The following is a 23571-nucleotide window of genomic DNA, read 5'->3' on the forward strand; positions in this document are numbered from 1 at the left end:
AATCCACTGCTGATGATGTCACATATTACATAATTCATGACATGGTCAGTGACATCACTGATGACATCTCAAATGACCCAATCCCAATCCCCCCGCGGTCCCAGCCGGCTCCCCGCCTCCTGCGGGAGCCGGCATTGCTTTTCCACATTGGGAGCAGCTAACATGCTGCTCCCCATGTGGAAAAGCAATCTGCTTTGCTTCATTGAAGCGAGAGCAGGTTTCCCTGCTCTCGCTTCAATGAAGCAAAGCAGTTTGCAATGGCAGGGGGGGCCGCACAGCCCCCCTCCCACTTAATTTAAAGCCCCGGGGGTGGTGGTCCCGGGGGCTTGGGGGTCCGTAACGGACCCCCTATGTTAAATAATTAGTGCCCCGGGGAGGTGGCGGTCCCCGGGACTTGTGGGGGGGGCTCGAGCCCCCCCACACAGGCTTTTTTGTTTAAAAAAAATAAAACAAGCACAGGGGGGTGGCGGTCCCCGGGGCTGTGGGGGGCTGTGAGCCCCCTGCATACATTTACATAAAGCCTCGGGTGTAGTGGTCCCCGGGACTCAGGGGGATGAGAGCCCCCCATAATTCAGATAAGCCCCGGGGGTGGCGGTCCCCAGGGCTGGGGACCCCTCTGGGCCCCCCATTGTAATATACATATTGCCCCCGGGACTTGGTCCTCCGGGACTAAATAAAAATGAAGCGCGGAAGCCCGCGCTTAATTTTTCTTTTCGGCAGCGGGATGCGCGGATCCTAAGCGCATACCGCGATTTAAAAAAAAAAAATTGGGGGTCTTGGGGGTCCCTGTGGGACCCCCTGAGCAGGCCTAGGGGGTCAGGGTGTTTCTGCCCTGCCCCCTTGTTGTGTTTTGCGCCATTTTGGTTTTTTTTCTTGTGTCTCGGTTCTACCGATGACTGCCAACACTTCCTGATTCAGAGTGTTGGCAGCCAATTAGCATACAGCTCGTGCTCTGGAGGGTGCGGGGAGGGTGCGCGGATCCTCCGAGGCCATAGATATATACGTACTTTTAATTCTAAGTTTCTCAGGAACTACTGAACGGATTTACACCATTTAAGCAAAAGGCACAAGTCTGAACTGAGGACTACCTCTTTGTCAAATTTGGTGTAATTCCGTTCAGCAGTTCGGGCTGTAGCTGCGTCAACAGGTCCTATGGGAAAATGCATGGGGAAAACGTGTTTTGGGACCCCCTTTTTTCTCGTCCCCCGCTTGAAGAATCATCGTGAAATTTTCAGGATAGGAGCGGACCGGAGCTGGCCAAAAGTTTGGAAAATTTTGCAAAGATTTGTCAATCAGCGCCAACGTTATTCCAAATAAAATGTTGCGGATTTCCTATGGAAAATAGGTCCTAACTATATCTACCTACTGGCGACCGCCACTAGGTAATATATATATATATATATATATACATATATATATATATATATTCACTGAAAAAACCATAGGTTTCACACATGTTATAGTTAGCAGGACATTTCACTATTGAGAAAAACCAATGAAATTCCCCCGTTATAGTTAGTGCAGGCAACTATAACTCACGCGACCGCAATCCTCTGCTGATGACGTCAGATATTACATCACTCTATTTAGACACTTATTTACCCATGTCTTCTTCCATTAATTTTTAGCTATACATATATTACAAATTTTTTTTTTTCAGAAAAACACATATGTCATCAGTGATGTAATATCTGACGTCATCAGCAGAGGATTGCGGTCGCGTGAGTTATAGTTGCCTGCACTAACTATAACGGGGGAATTTCATTGGTTTTTCACGAGTGAAATGTCCTGCTAACTATAACATGTGTGAAACCTATGGTTTTTTCAGTGAATTTGCAAGGTTTTTAAATGCTAATTCCTAACTATAACGTGTGTGAAACCTATGGTTTTTTCAATGAATTTGTACGGTTTTTTAAATGCAAATTTTTTTTTTGATTTTTGTTAAAAAATAATATCCAACCTATGCATAAAATAATATATGTACTATATCCTGCATTATGGAATGGTTAATTTTTTTTAAATTAATGTTTACATACAGTTGTACATCACAGTTATTATCTTCTACAACCCTTGAAACTTTGAATTTTTTTTTTTTATGAATTTTTTGCCGTGCGCGTACGGTAAGCTGACGCTACGCGCTCCGTACGTCATAAGTACGGTGCGCTTATGTGATACGTACGTGACGTACACGTACATGCATGCATGTTCCGCGGAACCAACGTCGCGGTTACGCGGGTGCGTGTAATGCGCATGCGCGAGTGCGTCCTACGTACGCGCTCCGTAAGCGCTCCGTAAGCGCTCCGTAAGCGCATGTTTACGTCACGTTTGCGCATGCGTACTTGTTTACGAGCACGTACCGTAAGCTTACGGAGCGCGCACGGTAGGTCATGTGATCCACAAAGAACACTTTTCATTGGTTGAAAGTACTTTCAGTTCCAGAAACTTCCAACACCACACCCATTCCCCTCATTAGTCATTACTGCTTGAGATCCCCTAGGAGAAGGAGCTGAATTGACATTGAGATACAATAGCAGAGCAGCAGTCCTCTTCTGAGAGTGAGCCTAGCAGCACCATCATCAGACAGAGAAGGAGGAAACAAAAGGATTCTTTTGTATGGGAGTATTTTACTTTTCCAGAGGGGCAGAAAAAGGTCAATGCTCCATTGGTCACTTGCACACTTTGTGACCGTGTTTTATCTAGAGGAAATCCAAGGAAGAAGTATTCCTTTGGAAATCACTCTATGATGAGACACCTTAGGGATAAACATCCCAGGACCTTTGCTCGACATACTGAAGAAAACTCTTCAGTAAGTTACCGGAGCCCAACCTCAGAAGCTCAGCCGAGTACATCATCGGCAGCTCAGCTGAGCCCTTCCTCTGAGGTGGGAGCATCACCTTCTTCAGCTCCTTTCAGAGGGTTTCAATGAGGTGTACAACGTGTTGTGGTCTTATTGTTTTTGGGGAGACCAGTGTTTCCCTTATTAACAATAAGATAGACCAGCACGTTTGTAGACGTTCATAATATTCCCATTCTTTCTTTCCTCTATCCCTGTATTAACACAACGGCTATTTTAAGAGCCAACCTCACCTCACAATTTATTATTATTTTTTTTAATCTTTCCTTTTTGCAAAAAAATTTTTGCTGTGCGCGCACGGTACGCGTAGTCACGGAATCGTTACGTGAAGTTCGCTGAATTTTTCCGTTTACGCCGTGCGCGTACGCTACGCGCATTCCGCGATTTTTCGGAAAAAAATTAAAATTAATTTTTGCCCTTGGGGGTGCTTCTGGGACCCCCTGACAAAGGCTAGGGGGTCAGGAACTGTCCACCCTGCCCCCTTTTCACGTTCTCCACCTTTGTTTTTCACCCCCTCAGACTGCGAGAGACAAAATGGCGGCCGACACTTCCTGGTTTCGACCGATTCGAATGTTTACTAAGATCTAACAACCAATGAGAATCGCGCTCGTGCACGGCGGCGTGCGCGTACGGTAAGCTTACGGTACGCGCTCGGAGCGCGCCCATAGATATATATATTGATTTAAATGCTATTTTCTCAGGAAATACTGAACAGATTTACACGAGACCTTCAAAAGGCACATCCCTGACCTGAGGGCTACCTCTCTGCCAACTTTCAAGTAATTCTGTTCAGCCGTTCGGGCTGTAGCTCGGACTAAAGGTCCTATGGAGAAATGCATGGGGAAAACGCGTTTTGGGACCCCCCCTTTTTCTCAGCCCCCGCTTGACGAATCCCCCCGAGACTTGCAGGGAAGGAGAGGAGCGGAGCGCCCCACCTATTTTGAGAAAATCGGTGCCAAAGTTATTCCAAATAGAATGTTGCGGATTTCCTATGGAAACACGGTCCTAACTATAACTATCTACTGGCTACCGCAGTAGATTATATATATATATATATATATATATATATATATATATATATATATATATATGAAGGGTCGGGGGCTCCTTGCTCGGAGGATGTGGAATGGATATATATATATATATATATATATATATATATATATATCCATTCCACATCCTCCGAGCAAGGAGCCCCCGACCCTTCAGGGCGGCCTCTCAACAATGGGCATGGAGAAGCTCGTCCATTCACTTCTTGTGAGCACAAAATACAGAGGCCCGTTTCTAGAGTACAGACACTTTAATCAAGGTTAAAGTAGCATCATATGCTTCCTAACACCCTATATGTTTCGGCGCTCCGCCTTGATCACGGTAGGAAGCAATAAACCAAGTATATACGTGCATGCCTTTTTAAAGGTCCTGGGTCACATGACTGTCAAAGCATAGATCTTCCAAAATGCATCAGAGAATTCAGGTAAGTAATGGTGTTGTTATTTTGAAAAGTTCTTGTTTTTCAATGGCAAAGATCCCAAAATGTTCACTTCCACTTTCAGATGCATTTCATGTTAATAAAATCCAAATGGAGCACAGTCATAAGAGTTTTAATTATCAGCTGGATGCTTGAATGTTCTGACATCCTTGTTAAAAGCTCTGTCTCCGGAACGATCGGTGCAGGAGGTCATCCTCACCAAATCCCTTCCAGCGCTACTGATTCTTTTCGCTAATTAGCTTTATCTTTTTAGGAGAAACAGCAGTGTGTGGGTCATGCTCCTGAATTAAGTCCATTCCACATCCTCCGAGCAAGGAGCTCCCGACCCTTCAGGGCGGCTTCTCAACAACGGGCACGGAGAAGCCCGTCCATTCACTACTTGTGAGCACAAAACACAGAGGCCCGCTTTCGGAGTACAGACACTTTAATCAAGGATAAAGCAGCACCATATGCTTCCTAACACCCTACATGTTGTATATATTTACAACCCCTGCTCCCAAAGGAAAAGAGCAAACACACGAGGACTGCAGGATTAAGGCTTCTTTAATGCATTGGGCCTCTCTCGACCCAGCAACCAGGAGAGACGTGTTTCGACTGTAGCCTGTAGCAACAGTCTTTATCAATCTGGTAAGCGCCATTTTCCTCATATTATTTATAGTGTTACTTTCATAGACATAGTAAAAATACCTCATGTTTCACTAAATAGATGATGTACATCAACTAATACAAAAAGGTACATTGCACTTATTGTGCATGAATCCATTAATGTAGTAGCACTGTATGTCCTCTCAGAGTTATAACAATAATAAGGCGCCGTGCACCGATTATCATTTTGTTGCCAATACAAGTGCTGTCCTATTAAAATACGAACATCGCATTGCGCGAAAACATAAAGTATAAAATAACTTTTTACATTTTTAAAAACACTTTCTATTGATCTTCTATAGAGATTTAGCTCAAACCACCTCAGGTAGCACTGACATATAACACGGACTGCTTATATTACCAAAATAGTGTAGACGTGAAATGCCTTAACTCTGCTTGCATCGCATGTGCTGAACATCAAGTTCTAGTGCAACTCTGTCAATAGAGTTAAATCTCGCTGGCGAAGAAACAAAGTTAAATGTTCATGCAGGATTTTTCAAAATGTGATAGTACTGCGCATACCACATGTGTACAGTTAACGTCATTAGAGCGTTTCAAATGCCATACCATTGTTAAAGAATCTAAAAGGTCTACTAGTCCCACTATATATACCTGCACTTTCACTTAAAATGGCAACGTTATGTTGGACTGCAGCATCCAAATGACTTAAGCATTTGATCTGGGGGCAGCGCAGGTTGGCAGAGGCAGGCCACGCAGCTCCAGTAACAAATTAAATGTGACATCATCTGCTGTGAGGGTGAGAGAGCAGGAACAGGTGTGTTGCAAATAGGGAGTGTGCAAGAAGGGCAGTGCAGGTTACATATACTAGTGGTGAAGAGGTTTCCCTATCAAGACATATTGTCCTTTCCAATTTTTGTTTATTCAAAATGGTGACTACCTAGATGGATGACATCTTTGAGAAGATGATACATTTCTCAGTTAAGGTTGATTTTAAATACCTTATCTAGGCAGAAGGAAGTCAAGACTCCTGAAGAATAACCTCAGCCGAATCTCGAAGGATCAAAAAGAAAACGTCTCATTCCTCTGACCTTCCAAGCCATTGACCTTCCAGAAGAGAATGCTCTAGTCCAGCTGGCAGTCAAAGAAAAGAAGTCTAGGCATGCAGGCCTAAACTTTCACATAAGCAAAAAACCTTGAAGTAAGGACCTGTTTTACATTTTGCTTCTTTTTACCTCCACCTTGCTACCCACCTTCACACATAACGTCTTCCCTACTCACCGCAGAGAACCCACCTATTCTCTATATGGAAAAGCCCTAAAGTAACTTTCACAAAGGCAACCCAAGATAAAAAACGGACGGCTAGACAGACAAGATGATCTGGAAAAGGAGCTCCCTTATAGACACGAAGAAAAAAGGCACATGAATACAGTAAAATATAAAACTCCTCATCATATCTAACAGACTGCTATTCTGTTATTTGGGAGACTGCACCTTGAACGTGCCGTTCTCCTCTTATAAAATCTTCATGTCGTACTCCTTCAATGAGTCTTTTATCTCAGTGAATCCCAGAATCCAACGCCAAGAGTGATTCTTCAGATGTTCAAACACAATTTCACGATCTATGATATTCCTCTAGTTTTCTGTCAAAAGGTCGCGGTGAAAGGCTGTTTGTTGGTCAGAAACATTTGACTTTCTCCGTTCTCCACATTTGTAGGAAGCGTAGTTAGTCAGGCATCTTTCACAAGAAGTATAGGCAATTTTCAGATACCTGCTAGGCTAAGCCTGATGTTTTAACCTTTTTGCTATATGAAAATTTGTCAACTCTTAAGTAGTTAAGGTTTTGCCAATCTTGGCCAGCAAGATCTCTTAATTCTTTGTAATATCTTCATTATGATATGGGGACTCTTTCCCCACTTTCCCCATGTGGGAAAACTTAATGAGAGCATTGTTGGGTGTCTCCAAACACTCTGTTTTTATCTTGTTCCAGGATTACTAGAAATCTGAATATTGGCTTTGTGTAGAAAGCTCAAGATGTATTCCCTTCCCTATCTTCTGCTTCTTGTATTTAGAAAGCACACCCACAGCACCCAGATGAGCTTAGTATATATTGAAAACGATGAGTATGGAGGTATTGTATGTATTAGGGGGATTATACTAAATGTGGAACTAGATGTGATTTACATTTATTCCTGTATAACTTCTCAAAGTAGAATATACTATTGTTAGAAAATGGGGTTCTATAGTTGGCAGTGGCTTGCACCCTGTCCAAGTAGGGCCCCTTCCTTCTAGTCAGGGGAAGGGGATTATACAGCTAAAATAACTCCTGCTCACCCCCTTGGTAGCTTTGGCACAAGCAGTCAGACTTGTAAAGGATTTGTGCATAAACACAGTTGCACAGTGAAAACACTACAAACGGAAACCACACTAACATACATAAATCAAATATCACTTTTAAAGACTTAAACAGTTTAGTCCATATAAAACAATGGATGCGTCACTTTTAGCACAAAGTACCTTGGATGCAGGAAAATCACAAGACAAAACCAGGTGCAGGGGAACTGAGGTGCTGGAAAGTAAAGCAATGTGCTGGTTTCTTACATGCAGGGAAGGTGATGCATCAGTTCTTTACGACGAGGGGAGGTGATGTGTTGGTTGCTTACTGCTGTGCAGTGGATGTGATGTGTTGGTTCCTTACTGTGAGAGGAGGTGATGCGTCGGTTTCTTACTGCACGGAGAGGAGATGCGTCGTTTCTCCAGACACGCAGCCTCGTTTCCTTTAATGAAGTTCAGCATTTATGTAGACTTGGCACACAGGTGCAATGCGGGGAAAATACGGATGCACCGGGGTTGATGCAGCTGCAACAAAACAGGGTCTAAGTTGATTCTTCCAGCCGCGAGCAGGTAATGCGTAGATTACTTCAGCCACACAGCAGGGACTTTGTCAGCAGGGGTCTCAGACATTGGACATACAGTGGTCTGGGCTTGGGCTGCAGCCGTTTTTCTGGCCCCAGACAGGTCCTGGATTGGTTTTTCAGCCGCACTGCAGGGATGCATTGATTTTTAAACTGCACGTCAAGCTTGTGGTGGTAAAAACAGCGCTGGATGGGCGATGCATGGATTTTCAAGTCTTGAAGCAGCAGAACCACCTCCAAGTTCCCAAAACTGGAATTGGCACCATTTAGCCGGTCAAAACTCCCAGCAGTGGAGTTCAGAGATGCTGCAGATGAAGTTTTGTATGGCCCTGAGACTTTCAAAGGGAGGCAAGCTCACACAAGCCCTTGGAGAACCTTGGAAAAGCAAGTTACAAGAAAGCAAAGTACAGTTTGTTTGCTGCACACAGATAGAAGCAGCAACTGCAGGCCAACCCAACAGAGCAACACTTAGCAAAAGGGCAGTACTCCTCCTGACAGCTCTTCAGCTCTCCTTCTTAGCAGGGTCCTCAGTCAAGAAGTGCTCTGAAAGTGTTGGGTTACAGGTCCAATAGGTATACCCCTTTTGGCCTTTGAAATAGGCATACTTCAAAGGAAAGTCTTCATTGTCCACAAGATCATGCTTTGCTATACCTTGGCTTCATACACGTTACAGGGAAGAAGAGACAGCATCACAAAGTGAGGGGCCATGCACAGCTTTTTGCAGGTGTCAGTGACAACTCCTTCCAACACTCTAGCTCAGGAACTCCCATCAGCCTGGTGATGGGTAATCAGGATATGCAGGGCACATCTCAGCTCCCTTTGTTTGACTGTTAAGAGTGAATGCACAAACAACCCAGCTGTCAGTCTACCAGATGTTGATTCCAAGGGCAGGCAGAGGCACAGGTCAGTAAAGCAAGAAAATGCCCACTTTCTGAAAGTGGCATTTTCAAACACACAATTTCAAAACCACCTTCAATAAAAGATGTCTTTTAAAATTCTGAGTTCAGAGAGCCCACACTCCAAAACTCTAGCACTTCCAAATTGAAAGTTACACAAGTAAGAAGTTATAAGGCAGCTCCAATGATAACCTATGGGAGAGCTAGTCCTTGCAATAGTGAAAAATGAAATTTGCAGTATTTCACTATCAGGACATTTAAAACACACCATGTCCTACCTTTCACCTACACTGTAGAAAAGGGAAGGCTTGGGCCTGGCCAGTGGGTGCACTTGCCAGGTTGCCATGGTAGTTTAAAAGTGCACTTGGAGATATTGCAGTGGCAGGTCTGAGACTAGGCCTGGGCAAAAATTTTGTTCCGTTCACGGAAATTGCGATAATTTGACATTTTTGCGTTCCGCGGAGAGCGCGAAAATGTCAAAAATTCCGGTTTCCGCAGCTTGGCGATAATTTGTTTCTTGCTCGCGCTGTAAAATGATACATTCTCGCGCACGCGCGATCGCCTTACCTGAATCCCTGCGTTCGCCGACAAGTTTTCTTGATCCGGTCGCGTTCTCCATGAGATGTTGTATTGTTTTTAGCCATTTGCGCTGTCTCGCGACAGTTCGCGCCCGCAGTGACGTCATGCGTCGCGCGATCACGTCTTTCTTCTCGCGATCATGCACCACGAGAACAACTCAAAACAAGATGGCCGCGCCCGCAAGCAACCACATGGGTAAGTTGGCGACCCGCAACCATGCAGAAAATCTCGCGAACATGCCGGAAAAAAACTTCCGCATCTTCGCGATATTTCTGCTTGTTTGCGATAATTTTAAACATTCTCGCGATAATTTGCGAAGGTTAATTCCGCAAATTCCGCCCACCCCTATCTGAGACATGTTTACAGGGCTACTCATTTGGGTGGCACACCCAGTGCCACAGGCCCACTAGTAGTATTTGATTTACAGGCCCTGGGCACGCACAGTGCACTTTACTATGGACTTATCAGAAAATCAAATATGCCAATCATGGATAAGCAATTACAATCACATTTTACAGAGGCAGCACTTGCACTTTAGCACTGATCAGTAGTGGTAAAGTACCCATAGTTCTAAAAACAGCAAAAACTAAATGCAGCACACAGTCAAAAACAGGAGGTCAAAAACAAACAGACTGGGGAAAAACACACCAATGATGCGAGGTCTAACTACTATGTTGAGGAATGGCATGGATACATTCACAACAATCTTTAACTTGAAACATTTGTGACATAGTAATTACGTTGCTTTTTTGTTTGTCTATTTTCAGGCTTGAAAAAGCCACAAGGGTAGCTAAACACGTGTTGGCTGTTTCTGGACATCCATCCATGTTTCAGGTATACATTGTTACATCTAGAATTGTATGTTTGCTACATTTTCTTGGTAATAGAATGCAATGAACATACCATTGTTTGGTTTATGTATTTCACATAAATTGATCGAACTTTATTTGTATTATTGTAAAGATCTATTCTTTGGTATTCGTACAGGAAGGATACAACATTGTATTAAGGGATTTATAATATAAAAGGCTTGAACAATAAATTGAACCAAAATATTTAAGATATAGTTTGGGTGCCTCCTAATTTTTTTTTTATCCATTTGAAAATATCAGTTGATAGGCAATCACCACCTTTGAGAGCACGTGTGTGCTGGAGAAATACAATCCATAATTGCCCTCCTTTGTGCTTAACAATGATATTATGCCTTGATCTCTCTTGACATTTTTCCACACTCTCTCAATTTTAGTAAAATAATGGTAGGACCTCTTCTATTGTCTCTGTGCTATGCTAGAGTATGCAATGGTGGTATAACGAAAATCATTAATTGTATTTAGAGTTCTGTGGTAATTGAAAATCCTCAGATTTCTGGGGAAAAAGTAAGAAAGAAGTAGAATACCATCAGCAATATTCCCTCTATCAAAGACTTAATATTGTGGAGAAAATGTATCCAATAGATCCTATAGATTTTACTCTTTATTTAGAGTTTCCTACAGAAATTGGAGGGTTTTCAGTTACAAATGAATTTAAATGACTCCATTTACAGTTTGGTGATGAGTGAATATCCTTCAGTTTCTGCAGAATCCACAGGCTGCATTCCATCCACTGTGAGAATAGTGCTACAGAAGTTATTCAAATGGCTGGACTTTCATCGTCATTAGTTACAGACATACTCTAATAAGATGTGGATCTAAATGAAATGGCTCAAACATTTTTTTACTGAAAGTCATTCGTAGATGTGTGACATGTGAGACATTTTCTGGGATGTAACTTCCCCTTTAATCAATATCACTGATTAGGAAATATGTATATTCTTCAATTAGCACAACATCCTCCACCAGGGAATGCCCGCCTGATGAAATACTGAAAGCAAAAGTGAAAAAGCTAAATATTAAGTTTTCACAGACATCTGCAAAAAGTGTGAACTACTAACAACAACAACAAAATATGTAGCTTATGTTTATGATTTAATAGTACCACTCATGTCTGCTGGTATTGTAATTTAACAGGAAATATACTAATAATATACTAATACAAAATGATCATACACATAATATGTAGATTGCAGTCAACTGTTTTGTGAAATTCCCCTATATGAGAGAGAATTTCAATCTTTGTATAGGCCGGCTTTCTCTTAGCACTCACTAGGATCCTCAAGAATGTTTGATGTTAATTTTGGAAGTCCTTGAGTTAGAACATGCTTGAGTTTTTGGTCTCACTTAGTTATCTAGGAGAGCATGAGAGCAGAGATGTAGTAACCATCATCATACCTCTGAAATATTGGTAGCAGATGATTGATTTGTAAAATGAACTATTCCGAAATAGTTTTGTTCTATAGGTCCTCTGGTGGTGAGGTGAGCCTATAGTCACACTCTGTGAGTAGGTAAAATTCAGGCCCCAGTGTAGTGTCCTTAGGTTATCCAGTGAAGGGGACGTCTTGATGCAATGAGTATGGCATAGCCAATTTTTGCCCACAATGCAGGACAATTTCTTTACATGCTCAAATTTTAATTGCCCTGATATGCTTATATACACACAGAATGTGACTACAGCCTCACCTTGCCACCAGAGGACCTATGGAGCAAAACCTTTTCTCTATTTATGTGTGTAGTGTCTTCCTTATATGGGTTTTTGTATTGTTAAGTGTTTTGTTTGCAATGTCTGTTTAGATCACAGGGATTATAACTATTCCTAATAAATGTGCTCACCTAAACACCTCATTAAGCATTCCTTTTTAAGAGTATATAGACTTTTAGGGCCACATATAGCATGCATATTACCAGTCGCAAAAGGCCTGATTTGCCTAATCGGGCCTTTTGCGACTGGTAAAATGCATTTTGGTACATATGAATTCCAATTTGCGATTAAGTAACATGTCACCAAATCACAATTTGGAATTGCAAATACATACCAATTGGGTACTAGGAAGGGGCATGTTTAAGGCATCCCCTTCTAATACCGAATCGCAGCAGTATGTAGGAATGTTTTGCAACCAAAATGCGGTAGCAAAACATTCACATTTTACCATCTACTTCAAGTAGGTGGTAACCCATTCACAAGCAGAAAGGGGTCCCCAAGGGACCCTTTTCCCTTTGTGAATGTTCGCAAAAATGTTTTTTAAGAGCAGGCAGTGGTCCCATGGACCACTGCCTGCTCTTGAAAAAATTAAACTAAAATTATTCATTTTTCTTTTTTAAACACAACCCATTTTCCTTTAAAAGGAAAAAGAAAAGATTGCTAGATTTAAAAGCAATCACAGACATGGTGGTCTGCTGACCCCAGCAGGCCACCATCCTTGTAATTTAAGTGATTTCTAATGGGTTGCAAATTGTGACCTGCCTCATTAACATTAATGAGGTAGGTCAATTTGCAACCCATTAGGAAACATTAAATTAAACTCATGGAGTCTCATACATTCAAATAGCCATTACCTAATTGCGATTCGCAGATAATCGTAATTAGGTAATCGCTGTTTGAAATAATGATACATGTGGCCCTTATTCACTAGAGGTGTTTTAAAGACATTTTGCAGACCGTGCTTTACCTAGCTAGCTGGTTGAAGCATCCTTTTACTTTTGTATCTGCCATAACCTATGGCATGCTAATTCTCTTCTTACATATTGCAGGTTGACAGACATATAAGCATGCAGAGTGTGTGAAGTCACTTTGCAATTATATTATTGGATCAGGAGTGGAATCAGGGAGTTAGTTCCTTAGTCCTGAAGAAAAGCCATGGGAAATGGCTTGAAACATGTAGATCTGGAAAATGGAAGGGTCATTACGTCCATATGTTCTATTTTTCTCCCTCTACTTTTTTTACTATAGTAGATTAAAGCATTGCTCTCCTACCAGGAAGGTATTTTAATTTTCACCATAAAAAACCTTCTACTGTTCTATCACCATTTAGAGCATGGGTATTCGCAAATGTTTTCCCAGGGGCCATGAACTTGGTCTGTGATGTGACTGAGGGTCACATTGATGCAGAGACGGTGGCGGTTACAGGTTGGGTAAACTGGTGGTAAGGTGGGTGTAAGGGAAGCAAAGCATTTATATTTAGTGACTGAATTTCACAAAGTGAAACCAAAAACTTGAGATTGATCCCGGATTCTCCATGTAACCACATTGTGTAATTCTAGGCACATTTTAATTTTGTTTTTCAGCCTTTTTTTTCATTATCACATATGAGGACCTCAAAAATACATGGCTTCAGGATGTCCCCTGTATAAAACCTTCTCCTGTGTTTAATTTAATAAATGTTGTTTATGTATAGTAGGAACCCATGCCAACAAAAGAGTTCGCATAACTAACCAGCCTCTTAGTTCACTATTAGCATTTTTGTCAGGGTGAGGGAGTTAGGGGATGACAGTTTATACATTCATGTTTAAAAACTACCACTTTAAATATAATACTTCTCAATACACTAATATTTTCTTATGTACTAAGATGAACTTGTTCTGCATGTTAATGAAATACACTTTTTGAGTTTTTAACAGACTAGCATACTTTTGTTTCAAAGATATCTTTAAATATGACGGCGTTTCTAAAGATAAGTGATCCAGGACATCCTTGTTACTTCTTTCTTTAACTTCAATAAACCTTTAAATAATGTTTGCCTGTTCATTTAACATATTTATAATGTTAGAGCTGAGAGGAGTAAACAGCAGCCCTGTGCTGTCGTTGACCAGGGAGCTGCATGTAAAGGGCAGGAGCACTGCATGCGGCCCGGGCCGCACTTTGAGTATGACTGATCTATGGCATACCATTGAGTGCTCTTGCGTAATTCATAGGTAGTAGCATGCCCAGTTCTGTAGCAGAACGGAAAGAACCCTATGATGAAGCATGCTACCAAAGGGCAGCCCTGGTGGGTGAGGGTTATATAAAAAAGCCTTGCGCTTTTTTCGACCCTGCAGGAGGTGGGCACACACTACAAAGACAGGCTCTTTTATCTTGAGATATATGCAACTAGGAGAACAAGCCCCACTGGAATACTCATCTTATCTTCCCCTTCTCTTGATGAATCATACCCACACACACACGCACCTATATATATATATCACAGTGTGTGCAGGAAATCATTGCGAAGAAAAGGGTGGTAGTTTTTTGTGGTAGAACACTTGTTTAATAGTGAACATGAAGATAACATTTCTTAGGCCATTGACACTTGTCGGTTATACACATAAAAAAATGTTTCTCGCTGCACAGCACTGGTTGTTGCATAATTCACCCCTATCTTGAATGCAAAGAAGATTCCAAGCTCCAGTAACCGATTATATTATTATCTGTTATAGGATCAATGCATTTTTCCCCCACTTGGGAGACGTAATGATATATTAGCTTGATGTGATCAATTAACTTACTTAGCAATAGACACTCATGATAATTTGGCGGGCTTTCGCAAACTGTAAATAGAAATCATGCAATTTTGCTGTGTTTTATACATGTTTTCATATTTACGTTGTTGCATTTGATTGAGACAAGAATAATGAGATCACATACTGTTTTTATTGATCTCGGTGTTATGCTGCATTATAGGATCAATTGGTCCGGAGATAGTTCCCCCACTTGGGGGTTTAAGATGGGAACACTAGCTTGACGGCACTTTTGTAGAATTTTCGATGCCCACGGCAGCTTGAGGGCTTCTGGTATGCTGCAATCTAAAATCATGCAACAATGTTTTATATCTGTTTCAGATTCAAATATACATGAATTGCACGAGACATGTTGGCTCTAATTTTAGAGACATGCTATTAAGGTGAAATTTAACCTTTTCCAATATGGCCGCCACCGTAACTTTGTACAAGGATGCATCCGGTAGTCCTTCTTCTATGTTCAATGTTTATTTATGCACTCTCTTGAGAAACTGAATTATCGTGTGATCAAGACACATTGTTGGTGTCGAAACGTGTAGCGGTTAACAAGAATTAAAACTTTTGGTGAAGCAACTTGACCTCTGAGAGTGCGTCCAATACTTTGACGAATTCTGGAATATATATATATATATATATATATATATATATATATATATATATTTTTTTTTTTAGATCCACATCCTTGAAAATACCGGGACACTTTCACCTCGGTGCAATCCCAGGGTCCAAGGTTCCCTGTTGTTACAATGCCGTCCCACACTGCGCCAAAGCACACCATGCACTCCTTCCAGTCGAAAGCACGATTACGAGATCAGGGCTTAAAAGTGGTTTTATTCAGCATAAACCAGCCATACATGCCCAACGCGTTTCGGCGTCACCGCCTTGCTCACGGGTAAGTTCCGCCATTACAATTCCAATTTTTAAACATGACGTGAACATAATGAAAATAGAAAAGGTACATTGTTATATAAACATTGTTATATAAACAAAATCGTGATAGCACACCAACTGTTGCGGCCATATTGGAACGGTCAAAATACAAGATATATACAACCTTAATACGAAGTATATGCTCGTTTTACATTTCTTAATTCATTTTACACACTCTTGTATTTGTGTAATAAATTAAATTCATCAAATCTGAAAAAACATTTCAAAGAAAACTTGTCGATTATATTTTCTCTGTACAAATCTCATCAGATATAGTACACACAAATAAATATTGTAAAGTGGTGAATTATAGAAATGAGCTGGTTCTCGCACTTTTTAGGAATGTATCATAGTATATACCGTCAATGGAGTGGATTTTTTTACGAGTTGTATCTATATTGTCAATCTCTTTTTCTTTTTTTCTTTTTTTCTTTTGTCTTAAGACAACTTTATTGACAAGCGGAACGCTCGTATCTAAGTTAGCATACAATTTCTACCTACAAGGTACGATAATCCCATAATACAATGACAATTAAGCCCCAGTGGGCAAAAATAAAAGGGGAATTTCACAAAATTGAAAAATGATATGACCTTCAAAGTAAACGATATCCAAATAAAGCCTATTCTGAATGTAATCGTAAAGAACAGGATACCATATGTGCAAAAATGGAACCTTAGTAGGTGTGATCGTCTAATCTCATCACACACTATATCTGTGCATGATTGTTGTGAATAAATCTGTGAAGACCATATACATCAATATTGGACCCCAGTGGGTCATCATACATTTTTAAGTTAGTCTATATACCAAAAAAAACTCAAATTATGGGATAACATGATTAGATCAGACATTATCTATGTCTTCATATTCGGCTAACCTTCACCTGTCAACACCATCTGAAAAAATAGATAGACAAAATATAATTCAGTTATCGATTGAAAAGAACCATCTCCCCAAAAGGTTTAAATAACAATAGGTGTGCAAATATAAACACATTATAGAGTGATTGTTAAAAACACGGATGTCCTGCAGAAGAATCAGAACCAAAATCCATTCAATTCATTGGCATCAAAATTTGAAACAAAGCAAAGTGCAAAAAGGTCAAGTCTTGAAGAAATCAGCTAATCCCCTAGAAACCAAGATAACTCTTCCTCAGAGTTCAAACCATCTGGAATCTTGGTATTAAGCTCCAGGATGTAGTAGGATTCCAGTTGGCGCAGCTTGCGAATTCTGTCACCTCCCCTAATAGTCACAGGTATACGATCTATCACAAAGAATTTCAACAAATTGCGGTTGCTTTTGTGGAATTCCTCATAATGTCGTGCTATTGGGGATAGTTTGTCTTTGTTCTGAATCGCCCTCATGTGTTCCAAGACACGTTTCTTGGCAGCAAACATGGTACTGCCAACGTATCTCTTAGCACACGGGCAGGTCAGAACATATACACAATGATCAGATAAGCATGTAAGATGTTTATCAATGTATCTGTTTTCATCCGTAATAGGATAATAAACTTGTTTTACATTGGAGCTGAATTTACAAGCTTTGCATAACATACAGGTATAAAAACCTTGAACACCTGAAATTCCTGGTCTCGTCTGGCTGACTTCATTTTTACATAATTTGTTGCGTAAGGAATCTGCCTTTCTGTATGTTATATTGGGCATATCTTTTAACACTTCCTCTAATGTAGATTCAGTTTTGAGGATATCCCAATGTTTTTTAAGACACTTTCTCATGTGGTAGGAACCCAAATTATAGGTAGTTATATACCTTATGACTTCATTCTTGTCCTGTGTGTCAACTGGGATGCTCTTGGGGACCAGTAGATCTTCTTGTTTAAAATTGGATGCTTTCAAATATGCTTTAGTTATAACGTTTGGTTTGCAGCCTCTTTCCAAGAATCTTTCATTCATAGTGATACATTCTTGTTCGAAATCAAAATCAGAGCTGCAATTCCTTCGAGCCCGAAGGAACTCACCAAACGGAATGCTGTTTATGAGAGCCTTAGAATGTCCACTATCAGCGTATAACAATGTGTTACCAGATGTCTTTTTACGATGCAACCTAGTTGTTAATGAGTTGTCAGCTACCTGGATCTGTAGATCCAAGAATTCAATGCAAGAATTGCTGATAGTCCCTTCAAATTTTAAATTGACCTCATTGATGTGTAGAGATTTAATGAAGTCCCTGGCAAGTTCTTCACTGCCCTCCCAGATGATAAACAAATCATCAATATATCGTAACCATATTTTCACATGGTCACGATATAGGCTGTGTACTTTGGGCACTTGCTGCTCCCAGTGCCCCATAAGAACGTTGGCATAACTAGGAGCAAAGCAAGTGCCCATGGCAGTTCCTTGTGTCTGTCTATAAAATACATCATTGAAGACAAAAAAATTGTTTTCTAGACAGAACCTGATCATTTGCAACAACATGTCTGTGTGTTGCAGAAAAGAAATGGAACGTGACATCAGAACATGTTTGCAAGCCTGTATACCATCAGCATGTTTGATACTGGTATACAGGCTGCAAACATCCAAAGTGATTAGCAAGTAATCTTTCTGCCAGTTTACATTCTTGATTTTACTAAGAAAATCCCTGCTGTCTTTCAGATAAGATGGTAGATTTTCTACATAAATGCGCAGAAAGAAGTCGATATATTTGGAGGTTTTTTCCAACAGGGAGCCTATGGATGACACAATAGGTCTCCCTGGTGGTTTTACCAAGTCCTTATGCAGTTTAGGCAAAAGATATAATAGAGCCACTTTGGGTGTGCGGTTCAACAGATAGGAGTATTCGTTCCATTCTAGGATACCTTGTGAGTGCCAGGTCTTTAACAAGTTATAATATTGGGTGTTGGAATCCTCAATTACATTTCTTTCTATAACCTCGTAGCATTCTTTGACTCCTAGCTGCCACAACCCTTCCTGAAGGTAATCATCTGTATTTAGTATGACTACATTACCCCCTTTATCCGATTGACGGATCACTATGTTTTTATTTGCTTGTAAGGATTTGATGGCTATTCTCTGTTGTTTACTGAGATTATCATTACGCCATTTGTTCTTTCCTTTGGCAAAAGTTTTTAAGTCGGCAATTACTAATGTTTCAAAGATATCTATACCACTGGGAGGCATAGTAGGATTGAAGGTCGATATAGGTGCAAAGTTGTTAGGACAATTGAGGTCTGTTTTAAAGCCCAATGATTGAGCTGTAATAGAACTAGGATCAACATTGTCCTCACAGTCTAGTTCTTTTAGGGCAATCAAAGTATTAACCTCATTGATAGTATTATCCACAGGATAAATTTTAGTTAAAAAATTCTGAGGCTGAGTACTTTTTACTTTCAACTTGTGCCACTTATGTAGACGTAATTTCCTAGTGAAATGATACAAGTCAACTCTTTCTTTGGGGTACGAGAAAGAGGCTGTGGGGCAGAAAGATAGGCCATACTGTAAAACATCATATTCAATGGAACTTAAAAGATGATTAGAAAGATTTACCACATTTTGACAATTCATCATTTTCGATTTTTTTGACCCCTTGTTTCCATTCCCAATGGGGTTGTTGTGGTTCTTGTTCCATCCGCCACGCCTGGCTTGCTTACAGTTGATGATTGTCCTCCTGAAGTTCTTCCTCTTCCTCTGCCTCGTCCTCTGTACCCCCTTCCCCTTCCCCGACCACGGTCCTTCTGCCAACCCTGTTGGTTCTGTGTTTGATTCATTAGGCGGAATTCCTCCCAAAAATTTACTGGTCTTGGTAAGATTTTTTCCGCTGATGTTCCATCGTCCGATATATCGCTTTCACTTACATCACTTCTGTCACTGTCTTCTCTCGTGTTAACCACCATTTTCTCTTCCGTTGTACCTGTCTCTTTGGCTTTGACATTGTCAAATCTGCGACCAAAAGTGAAGATCCTACCCGATTGGTAATTAATTTTGTCACGGAGAAATTTACGTTCTTTTTTTGCTATAATTTCCTCCTCATGTTTTACGATTCTTTTGTTGATCTCTTCCATTCTTGTTGTAAATTTTTCTTTATCTTCTTCCTTCTGTATTTCTTCTTTGAGATCAGAGATTGCTGTTAATAAAGTTGCACGTGCTTTCCATGCAAACTTAATTAATATGGATAACATCCTGTTAGAACACTCCATCAGATTACTTGCCCACTCATTGGCTAGTTCTGGGTCCGGGTCTTCATACGATGGAGCAATGAGGATACGGAGCCCTCTTGGGACTCTTCCCTCCTCTTGATACTTTTCTAATGTTATCGCTTCCCACCACTTTGAAACTTCTTTTCTGATTAATTTTTCCAACTTTTGATATTTTTGGTTCAAAGAGGTAGGTATCGTCTCTGATCCTTGAACGGGTAGCTGGTCGTTTGTTTTGACGAACATAGACTTTGCTCTTAGTCTCCTGCGTGCATCCATATCATCCTCCATGATGGCCGGTTAAAATTCATATATCCAATCCACACTCCCTGTAGGTCAGCCGTTATAAGCTTGCCCAATCAGGGTTTTAAGCAGATCTTGTGCAAAGCGCGATCTTTGGAAGCTTCTCTATAAACACTTAAGTCCACTATGGACATTCGTTTGTAAGAAGAAGGTAGCGACTAGGGACAAAAAGACTGTAAAAGTTCATCCAAAGTTTGATGGGGACTCACCCGTGGCGTGTGTCAGCGATTCACTGGAGGCTGTGTTCTCCGGCTACGTTCTGCGGCTTTTCCTCATATAGATCCCAGAGTTTCACGTTCTCCTCTAGTAAACGGGTTAAGCCTTCTATCACGCTTCAGGTTGTTAGTATAGAGTTCCCATTCTTCATACCAAAGTTCTGATCAATTGTCCTTCGTCGCGGTCCACCGGTTACTCAAATTAATTTAGATCCACATCCTTGAAAATACCGGGACACTTTCACCTCGGTGCAATCCCAGGGTCCAAGGTTCCCTGTTGTTACAATGCCGTCCCACACTGCGCCAAAGCACACCATGCACTCCTTCCAGTCGAAAGCACGATTACGAGATCAGGGCTTAAAAGTGGTTTTATTCAGCATAAACCAGCCATACATGCCCAACGCGTTTCGGCGTCACCGCCTTGCTCACGGGTAAGTTCCGCCATTACAATTCCAATTTTTAAACATGACGTGAACATAATGAAAATAGAAAAGGTACATTGTTATATAAACATTGTTATATAAACAAAATCGTGATAGCACACCAACTGTTGCGGCCATATTGGAACGGTCAAAATACAAGATATATACAACCTTAATACGAAGTATATGCTCGTTTTACATTTCTTAATTCATTTTACACACTCTTGTATTTGTGTAATAAATTAAATTCATCAAATCTGAAAAAACATTTCAAAGAAAACTTGTCGATTATATTTTCTCTGTACAAATCTCATCAGATATAGTACACACAAATAAATATTGTAAAGTGGTGAATTATAGAAATGTGCTGGTTCTCGCACTTTTTAGGAATGTATCATAGTATATACCGTCAATGGAGTGGATTTTTTTACGAGTTGTATCTATATTGTCAATCTCTTTTTCTTTTTTTCTTTTTTTCTTTTTTTCTTTTGTCTTAAGACAACTTTATTGACAAGCGGAACGCTCGTATCTAAGTTAGCATACAATTTCTACCTACAAGGTACGATAATCCCATAATACAATGACAATTAAGCCCCAATGGGCAAAAATAAAAGGGGAATTTCACAAAATTGAAAAATGATATGACCTTCAAAGTAAACGATATCCAAATAAAGCCTATTCTGAATGTAATCGTAAAGAACAGGATACCATATGTGCAAAAATGGAACCTTAGTAGGTGTGATCGTCTAATCTCATCGCACACTATATCTGTGCATGATTGTTTTCATTATGTTCACGTCATGTTTAAAAATTGGAATTGTAATGGCGGAACTTACCCGTGAGCAAGGCGGTGACGCCGAAACGCGTTGGGCATGTATGGCTGGTTTATGCTGAATAAAACCAGTTTTAAGCCCTGATCTCGTAATCGTGCTTTCGACTGGAAGGAGTGCATGGTGTGCTTTGGCGCAGTGTGGGACGGCATATATATATGGGTTTATTGAACATGGAGGAGTACAAGTATTTGAAGAAGGAGTATCCCATAACGCCATCATTGTATTTTATCCCAAAAATTCATAAGGACATCACCAAACCACCGGGGAGGCCCATAATATCGGCCTGTGATGGACTTTTGGAAAATGTATCCCGGTATATTGACTACTTTTTGCAGGATCACGTGAAAAATTTAAAGTCATTTGTACAGGACACCAGTGATTTTATCAGAAAGGTAGCCGATATAAAATGGCAAAATGGGTGGCTCTTAATAGCTCTTGATGTTTCCTCCCTATACACGTGCATAAAAAATGTAGATGGTCTTAAAGCCGTGGAATATTTTTTAGCAAATAGGCCTTTGAAGTTTGCACGACACAATGCTATGTTGTTGGATATGCTGGCATTTTGCTTAGAAAATAACTTATTTATGTTTAAGAACCAAATGTTCCAACAAATACAGGGTGTTGCCATGGGGGCCATTTTTTCCCCCAGTTATGCCTGTTTATTTATGGGGTGGTGGGAAGAGCTGGTCCTCACAAGGAAACATGAAATTGTTTTTAAGAAAAATGTAGTTTCGTGGCTTAGATTTATTGATGATTTGTTTGTTATTTGGAGTGGACCGGAAAATGAGGCACATGAATTTGTGGAATCTTTAAATATCAATGATGTGAATTTGCAATTTACCTCGAATGTCAGCAAGACAAATATAACTTTTTTGGATGTACAAATTAACATAGTAAATAATGAGATGACAACTTCCCTATATCGGATACGGCAGGGAATACTATGTTACATGCATCCAGCGCACACCCACCACATTTGATACAAAGCATCCCATATGGGGGAATGCTGCGTATTCGTAGGATTTGTAGCGATGATCAGGACTTGCATGATAAACAGTTAGAAAGTAAAAAACGATTCCTGGAAAGGGGGTACAGGAGTGTATCTATTGACAATGCCATTGTTAAATCCAGGAAACGATCCAGACAGGATTTACTTAAGGTAGAGAGCGAATCACAGACAGCGAGCATGAGCAAAGGGAAGACGGACCAGGAACCGACCAGATTGATACTAACCTATTCCAGACAGGAACAGCAACTGCGAACCATCATTAGAAGGAATTGGCCTATAGTCCGGGATGATCCAGTAATTGGAGCAATGCTCCCTAAGCATCCGGCTATAACATACAGAAAATCATTTTCTATGGCTAATGCTTTGGTTCGGAAAAATCCTGAAGAACAGCAGCAAACAGGATGGTTAGTAGCTAGGAAGGGTTTCTTCAAATGCTCTAGCTGCAACATGCCAATATGGCATAAACAAAACCTCATATAACACTGCGTTCAGTAGCAAAGCCTCTGATATAAAACAACATTTGACATGTCGGACGGAATTTGCAATCTATGTTCTGCAATGTAGCTGCAACCTGTCATACGTGGGCAGCACCAAGTTATCCGTCCACAAACGCATTCTGCAACACACAAGGGCGATTGTCAATAATGACCCAAGTTACCCGGTAGCAAGGCACTTTAAATCGCACCATGGCAGTCACCTTAAACATTTGAAATATTTTGTCATTGATGCCATCCCTCCGCTAAAGAGAGGAGGAGATCGGGAACATAAGCTTAGGCGCCTTGAAACTAAATATATTTTGGATATGGATACAAAGCAGCCGGGTGGCCTTAATACTAGTGAGGATTTGCACACCTACTTAGATTGAGAAAGAGATCTTTGATATCATCTATAATGAGCATGCCAAAAACGAACATACACATTTTTAACCCATAATTTGTGTTTGAACATTTGCTGAGTCAGGGAACCTTTTATCCTCTGTGTATCTTCGTCTTTTTATGCTGTT

The sequence above is a fragment of the Triturus cristatus genome, chromosome 6 (genome assembly GCF_964204655.1).
Source record: "Triturus cristatus chromosome 6, aTriCri1.1, whole genome shotgun sequence".
In the NCBI taxonomy this organism is placed as follows: domain Eukaryota; kingdom Metazoa; phylum Chordata; class Amphibia; order Caudata; family Salamandridae; genus Triturus; species Triturus cristatus.